An 8,727-nucleotide genomic window follows, 5' to 3' on the forward strand; every position below is an offset into this window, starting at 1 on the left:
CTCTCCCCCCCCCTCATTTTTTCTTTCCTTTTTTAAAAATGTGACCACATCCTCCAGGCGGAAGAAGGTTCTGAATCCTCATGGGCTGGCAGGTCCTCTTTGAAACACAAAGAATTCCTAACTTCTAACCTTGGCAGGGCCCCTCTTTCCCTCCCCCTTTTCCTGTTGTGAAAACTCTCTGAAGTCCTGTCTGTAGACTAATGTAGAAAACACGGCTGTGTACAAAGGCTGCTCATCACCTCTGAATGTACTCCATCAGCATGCCGCCTGTCACTTCATCTTGTTTAGCCTCACGGACTGCTTTGCAGAAGGACACAGACGCCCACATCTATCTCCTTGAGACAGGCAGAGAAACAAATCCTTTCTCCTGTCTCCAAAAGGGCTGACAAGCTTTTAGTAGTGTTTATCTTCACTGAAGGATGATAACCTTGGATGTGAAAGTTGAAAGAGACTGATACGATTAAGCTCCCTCGTCTGCATTCCCCAATTTTCTTTGAGAGGGTAAAAGACTGAAGCTTGTCTTTTCACCTATTTACACTGATCTTTCTAAACTTAAAGTTATATTTATATACCAAAAATCAAGTATAGCATTGCATGAAAGTTTTGCAAAAATGAGATTCTTTGGTAAACCTAAAATTCCTTCAACCGATTATACATTCAGTTTTTCCATACTGTCCATCACTCCTCCCATATTCTCCACATGGTTCTGTCTTAACTGGTATTTTGAGACTCCATATCATGTCATAGTCACACAATCTTGAGGGTCCCCTGATTGAAGTAAAGTCTAAGGACTATGATTATCTACACTGGATTTATCCAAGGGCAATGTAATCTCCCCTGATTGTTGTCAAGTCTATGGACTATATGATTATTTACACTGGATTGACTCAAGGGCAAAGATGAGTAAAACTGGTGTTCCGCCATTAACTTATATATTAGGGTTTTCTTGTAATCTAGGTTGTGATCTAGATTCAGTACTACCAACATTCAGTAGATACAGCTGTATGTGGTAGGTGGACAGTGTGATCTCCCAGAGGACTGTTTGCATAAGGGACTATGAAACCCCTAAGGAAGAGTTCATCTAACAGAATAAAAACCCAGGTACTGAACTTTGACTCAGAGGAGAACCCGCTTTCTGACTCCAGTGTCATGTTTGTCCCAGCTCCCCAAGATTTCCTGTCTGTTGCGTAGAGTGAGAACACTCCATGAGCAACACCTGTGCCCAGGCTGTGGACTCCTGCACTGTGGTTTCTAGTGAGTGATTAGCAGAGGGCTGGCTGCTAAGCCCAGCAGCAGCTGGGTGCAGGTGACTTGTCAGGCACGGCTCAGGTTAAGCTCTGCAGCTCACTCCAGGGAGAAAGGCGCGGACCTTGCCAAATAAATAAATAACCGCATGAAAGGGGTCCTTAAGGCACCTCTACAATCTCCTCCTCTGCAGAAGGCTCCATTTCCTCAGGAGTACGGAGCCATTCCAGGATCTATGGCAGGAATGAATTCTCAGATTACAAGGGTGAGATCCAAATGGGGCCTCAGAAGTGGCTTTACACTGGAGTGGCTCCTCTCTACAGTTAACCTGAGTGCCAACAGAGACTGAGTCAGCATCGCCCACAGACAAGCTCTGTGCTTGTTATGTGCTCCCACGTGGACAAAATAGTCATGTGGTCTTACTCTGACCTGCAGGGGGTGTCTAGCTGCCTGGGCTCTGGCCTTGAATTTCTTCAGTGAGACACAAGAATATCTAAAAGTTATACTATCTGGTTTTGTCTCAGAAATTGAGATTGTGTCCTCTGTCTGTTATCCTAATGAAGCACAAGGCCTCTCTTGTTCTTTTCAAATGATTTGTACAGAGCATGAAGGCCATTGTTCACTCTGAGTTATTTTTTTATTCTTCCACCTTTCAACCTTCACAAAATAATCATTAAATCTTACAGATATGCTAGGGAGCAAGATTTATTTTATTTGGTAAACTTAAACAACGTAAATTATAAGTGTCTTTTAAATAGCATAATATAAAGCATAATGAGGTCAGTGAAGCTCCATGACTTTAAGAAGCTTAGAATTGTAACATAGGGGTAGACACAAAGTAACAATTTCAGGTTAATTTTTAAAAATTATTTTATTATTACTATTACTATTATTGTTGTTTGCATATAAGTATGTGTGTGAGTGTGTATGTATGTATGTGTGTATATGTATATGTGTGTGTATGTGTATGTACTAGCATGAACACACCATAACTCATGTGTAGAGGTCAGAGGACACCTTGGAGTTTTCTCCTTCCACCATGGTTTCTAGAGCTTGAACTTGGGTTATCAGGTTTACAGGATATCCTAGTTAAGTTTCTGTTGCTGTGATAAAACCATGACCAAAAACAATTTGGAAAAAAAAAAGGGTATATTTCCGCTTACATGTTGTAATAATTGAGAGAAGACAGAGCAGGAGCTCAAGACAGAAATCTGGATTTAGGAACTGAAGCTAAGATCATGAAGGAATGTTGCTTACTAACTTGCTGTCCCTGGCTTGCTTAGCTTTCTGTTCTGTACAACTCAGGACCAGCCACCCAGAAGCATAGCCCACTGCAAGCTAGGCCATCCTACATCAATCATTAATCAAGAAAATGCCCTACAGACACACCCATGGAAAACTGAGAAACAATTGCTCAATTGAGGGCCCCTCTTCCCAAGTGACTCTAGTTTATGTTAACTTGACAAAAACTAACCAATACACAGGACAAACACTTTTACTTGTAAGCCACCTCACTGGACACTGAGTTAAATTCTGATGAAATGCATGAAAGGAAATATCTGTTGGCTTGTTAGGAGCAATGATGTGTTTAAGATGAGGAACCACAGACCGTGACAGAAATGTATAACTTAAAAACAGAGATAGTAAGTTCCATCTCTCTAGAACAGCACAGTAATAAATAACTATGTAGGTTACCTAAAACAATGTCTGCTTCAATGAAAATCGACTCTCTTGCCCTGCCCCCAACCCCTAGAACCATGGAGGAAAAGGAAGTTTCTCGCTGTGCCAAAAACCCTTAAGAAGTGACGGAACTTCACCGAGTTGAAGTGAAGCTCCTGAAGAAGAAATCTTCCCTCAAGACACTTCAAAGGGCATGGAGGAAGCTTGTTGCAGGAAATATTAAAAAAAAAACAAACGGTCACATACCCATGCTTGTGCCGGCAACTCTGCCCCGACAGCCTGGTCAGCCATGCACTGCGGGCAATGGCTGACCTGTTTTTATCTCGTGGAGACTGAGAACTCCACAATCTCTCCACCCAGCTCTCTAGGTTCCCACTGGTGGGTTGTTACCTGTCAACCCCATGCTTCAACTCCCCCATGGCCTTTGTGGTGCACTTCAGTCAAACTTAGGTTTTGCCATTGTACCTTTCTCTCTTGAACCCAGACAAGCCACCACGTGAAGGAAAACACCACACAAACTTAGTTCAGAAACGATAGTAACTCAGTCGTTGGGTACAACAACTAAAACCTTATCTTGTAAGCCTTATTAAATCTAAGTCCTCCAGTGGCTAATCCTGATGGATCTGCCATGATACCAGGAAACTCGAGCAGCATTGCCCTTATGCTACCCCAGTTTCTAAAGGACCTAACTCGCCTCTGCTTCCTCTCCTTCTCAGTCCAACCCGGAAGTCCCACCTACTTGCCCAGGGATTGGCTCCTTTATTCAATGGGGGATTGGTTCACAAGAAGCCACCTGAGTACGTGACTCATTCCTCGTTGTAGATAACCCATCTCAGGAAAGCAGAATTAACATAAAAATACAAGCAGCACAGAGCCATCCACAACAGAAGCTTACCTATAGAACACAAAGCACTTCTACAAGGAGTACAGGCAGATGTACAGGACTGAGATCCGAATAGCTAGGGTGCCAAGACAAGCTAGAAACTTCTATGTATCTGTCATCAGAATCTGAGATATCAGTGTTGTAAGCCCACAGCCCCACAAAGTATTCCAGCTTCTCCACCTACATCAGATTTTCAATCTCACCTTTGTTACAAGACTTCAGTTAACATGCTGAGGATTGCGGAACCATACATTGCATGGGAGTACACCAACCTCAAGCCAGTAAATGAACTAACGTACAAGCCCAGCTATGCCAAAATCAGTATCAAATTGCCTTGATAGATAATGCGTAGTCTCTTGGTAAATATGGTGTGCTCCTTATGGGGAATCTAATTCTTATTATTCAGTTGGGAAATGCTTCAAGGAAGCAAATAACTTCCCATGGCCCTTCAAATTATCTTCTCTGTGAAGTGGAATGAAGAAAAAGTCAGTTGATTGGTGGAAGGCGGAGATGCTGACAGGATGCAGAAGACCAGATAAATAGGCGTTTTAAACCAATGAACGAAGGGGTCGCCTATGGTGTTTTTGTAATCTGGTCAGTTTTAAGCATTAATGGCTTGGCAAATTGGAAAGAAAGGAAAACAGACTCTCCTTTTTCAAAATCATTACAAATAGCTCTATGCTATTGCAATGAGGATTAAAGCAGCAGTACCCATCGCTTGTCTAAGCCCATGCTGCACAGAGCAGATAAAAGTTTGTTGTGTACAACAGAAAAACTGTGAAGAAGTCACTCCTGTCTGGAAGACGAATGTCTGCTCAAATATGAAAAGAGTGATCTTTGGTTACAAAGCATTGAATAGCATAGAAAACTCCCATAGGTATCAACATTCCATCCCACTGCCAAAGACAAGCTCTGAAAATCCCTAGTTTAACTGTGCCGCACACCATCTGGCCTGGAACACCTACAAGTGAAGGGATCTGCATATTCCTCCACTGAATCAAGCCAACCCCTTTATATACCTCAGTGATCCATTGTGAAGAGGACACGACGCTAAACCTAAAACCATGAGATCAAGAACAGGCTCCACCTCCCCCTAACTAAAAGTCTGGGCAAGTTATGAAAGCTCCGTGAACCCCAGTCACCTCATTGGCGACACTGTTTGGTTACTGCGTCTTCATGACCCTCTGCTCTACACCAGCCTCGCCTGGATTGCTCAGGCTGAAGGAGTCTTTCCCCAGCACCATGCACATCTTCCTTTTAATTGCCTGGGGGACTCCTGACATCAAGTGAATAGCAAGTCTGAAACACTAAGAAGTTAATTAGTGAATATCAATGTGAAACATGAGGCAGAGCAGAAATCTGACTGCATGTGCCACCCATTTTTAAACTGCCTCTCAGAAGCAAGTGGTGAGCGGGGTATATTCTAAGAGAAAACGCAGGCATGATCTGGCAGCCAGCTTACCCCAGAAGTCAGAGCACTGAATTCTGAAGTAGAGGTGAGTAGCGGGTAGGTGACCTGTAGATGGGTCTGCAACTCGCCCCATCTTTTTTAATGTGCTTCTTCCACATAGAGACCCTGGTGGTATGAGAGATCACTGTCTAATTTTAGGTAATGCACTATTACCTAAATAAAACAGATGCCGTTCCCTGAAACCTCTGGAGTGGTTTATCTCATAGCCCTTTACTGACCCATGGGCATTTGCTGTCTTGAAGGCAGTGTAGCTCACAAAGAAGAGGAGGAGGAAGACGGGGAGAAGAAGGAGGAAAATGAGGAGGACAAGGATGAGAATGAGAAGGAAGATGAGGAAGGAAGGAAGGAGAATTGGCAAGGAAGACGGAAGAGCAGCGAATGAGTTCTGAGCGCCTGGAACTCATTAAACATGTGCTTATCAAGCACAAAAGCTTCTTCCCTCGAGGCCTGAGAATCTAGCAAGTTATAATCCCAAAACTAGCTTAAAAATGTGCTAGGTCAAATTGTCACTGGCATCAACCCCAGAAGATTTTAATGAACCCTGGGCATTAGCCAGTGGGGTGATTTCCTCTGATACGATACCGACCAAAAAGGCCATATCTGTGACGGAACTGCCAGCACCATGTGAAGAGAGCATTAGTCGGTTTTCACGGCCATACAGGTCATGACATTTAAGGTTTTCCTCTTTGTAAGCCCTTTCTTTCAATTTCTACTAAAGTAACATTTAAAGAAAGAAACACTTACTTTCTTTCCTTTGATGAGAAGAAAAGTTGTATTTTATTTGGACTGAAATAAATTGAAAACTATCCCTGCCAAAATAATACATTTTAAAATAACATAAAAGCTAACAAATCATGCTTGCACTCCCCCCTCCCCGTGATGTGCATAGCTCCACCGCACTTAATTGCTTCCACAGGCAGAGCCTAGGATTGGAAAAAACGCTATGGCAGTTGTGTGATGCTGTTTTACATAAAAGGATAAGACAGAAAGCTGTCTCCTTGCTCTGTCCTGCAGTCTTTCTTCTGTAAATTTACCCTTCTTTATGCTAGCTTTAATTCCCTGCCAGAAGGAGAAGAATCCTGCCCTTTATTCTTCCTCTCTGCCAAATTCTTATTGATCAGTTGGTGATGAGTTAGGAAGAGCTTGATGAGAACGCCACCGTCTAGGCCTTCAATGTCAAGATCAAGGAAGGCTTATAAAGAGACGCCTTTCATCTCTTCCTAAATCAGGGCCTTAGGTAATCAGTTTGTGTCCAGAGGCAATGAGTCCCCCAGATGAGGGTCTGTGACTCAGAGAACTCTGGCCCGTGTTTTGTCAGCTCATTAAGGATATGGTCTGCCACAAAGTGACTTTTGAACACACTAAATAGGAAGAATCAAATGGTTTCTGTAGTGACAGGGTCAACCGGATCAGAGCTTGAGCCTGGAAATAAATCAGATACTGAAGAAGTAAACAAAGCAGAGGCCGAAGACACATTGGGCTACAGACAGAGGCTTTTATCTGTCAGCCAGCAAGCAGCCGACGCTTTTTACACATTGGTGTTTGTAAGGTGGTATCTTATCACATCCTGTGCTTCTTGCTCATCTCTCTTGGTCTGTGAGCTCTTGAACAGCTAGAACCTGATCATGCATATTTTTATTCCACAGTTTGCAGCACATTCTCTTTCATATAGCAGGTGTTTGATGTGTGAAGAAATAAAAGAGGAAAGGAACAAAAACTCTATGTCCTGTCTCTCAGAGACATTTATAATGAGGCTTTTTGCTGTAGGGATTTTATAAAGCCACAATAGAAAACACACCCTGACTGTAGGGAATAGCAACACTGACAGATGGCGTGGGGGGTGACAAGTCTAAGAATGACTTCTGTTTAGGGACTACCCTGTCCCAGTTTTCACATATCACCTCATCTAATACTTAAGATGATGTGATGTGTAGGCTTTTTTTTTTTTTAATGTATAAGATAAAGAAACCAGGGCATGCTCGGCAGTGGTGGTGCATGCCTTTAATCCGAGCCCTTGGGAGGCAGAGGCAGGGGGATTTCTGAGTTCAAGGCCAGCCTGGTCTACAGAGTGAGTTCCAGGACAACCAGGGCTACACAGAGAAACCTTGTCTTGAAAAAAAAAATTCATAACAATCTTCCTGCCCCACCCTCCTAAATCAGGCATAAACTAGCCTGCACAGCTTTACACTAAGTAATAGTTTTCAAGAAATCAACCAGTAATACAACCAGTATTAACCAGCAATACAATATTAACCAGTAATGCAAAGCGATCCCAAAGTGATGGCAAAGCCTTGGCATGCTTCAGTTTCCTGCCCTAAGAAAAAGTGTCCAAATAACACCTAGTGGGTGGCCTGAGTGAAGAACACAGATCTAGCTGTCCAAAGAGATCCCCAACAGCTGGGAGTTGCTGAGCAGAAGTACAGAGAGGAGAGGACCCAGCAGACATCGAACACAGCACATCTATAGGGCTGTGTTAATTATTCTATGTCTGTCTTTGAGGGAATACATGTGGCCAGGAGAAATGCTAAGGAGTAAAGAAAATCATGTACATTTTAAGTAAGCTTTTTGTGCCAAAACCACTTCAGTGAACACTGGTGGATGCTTCTAAAACCCTCTGAACATTCTGTAAGAAGTTCCACCAACACCAACCCCACAAAGTGATGAAATTCAAGGGCAGGTCTCTGTGCTGAGGGAAATGGCACTGTGATAGGAAGAGGCTCTGTGCTAGTGAGACTCCGTTGATTTTCTAAAAAAGGGGTAAAACAGCTACAAGTGTTTTACAAGGCCTGAGTGTGATGAGGCCATGTGTTTATCGTGGAGAATGCTGGATGCTAGGAAACTGGAGCATTGTGAATTAAGAGGTTGGAAAGGAACAGGGCCCAGTGAGCTGGCCTTTAATTTCATCTTTGGTTTTATTATTAAGGCACTAAAACCATGTTATTCTTTTTTTTTCTTCTTCTTAAGTCAAGATCTCCCTCTGCATCGCAGGCTGGCCTACAACTATGTGTCAGGGCTGGACTGAAATTAGCCACAGTCCTCTTGTCTCAGCCCCCCTGTGCGGGGGACGCCCAGAAGACAATAAAACCTTGAAGTCATGTTCACATACAGAGGACTATCTGGTAGCAAAGGGCATTACTAATTCCTAAAACATAAATAAATAAGTAAGAGTTGGAGACATGACTCCACAGTAAACAGCACTTGCTGCCATGCAGAGAACCTGGGTTCTGTTCCCAGAAATCACGTGGTGACGCCTAACCATCTGTAACTCCAGTTCCAGGGCCTCCAGCATTTCTTCTTACTTCTAGTGGCACTAAGCATATGCATGGTACAGATACGTACACACAAGCAAAAAACTCAGACACGTAAAATAAAAATCGAGAAAAGCTGTTTAAAAGAACCGATTATGTAAATTGAGATTGCATAACTAGGTTTTTTTTTTTTTTTTTTT

At 42.9% G+C, this 8,727-nt stretch overlaps 1 pseudogene; it reads left to right on the top strand.

Annotated features, from left to right (window-relative positions):
* Positions 1-4,537, top strand: part of LOC116088420 — a 52,522-nt pseudogene extending 47,985 nt beyond the window's left edge.
* The last annotated feature ends 4,190 nt before the right edge of the window (positions 4,538-8,727 follow it).

This window comes from Mastomys coucha, unplaced genomic scaffold, assembly GCF_008632895.1.
Source record: "Mastomys coucha isolate ucsf_1 unplaced genomic scaffold, UCSF_Mcou_1 pScaffold14, whole genome shotgun sequence".
In the NCBI taxonomy this organism is placed as follows: Eukaryota; Metazoa; Chordata; class Mammalia; order Rodentia; family Muridae; genus Mastomys; species Mastomys coucha.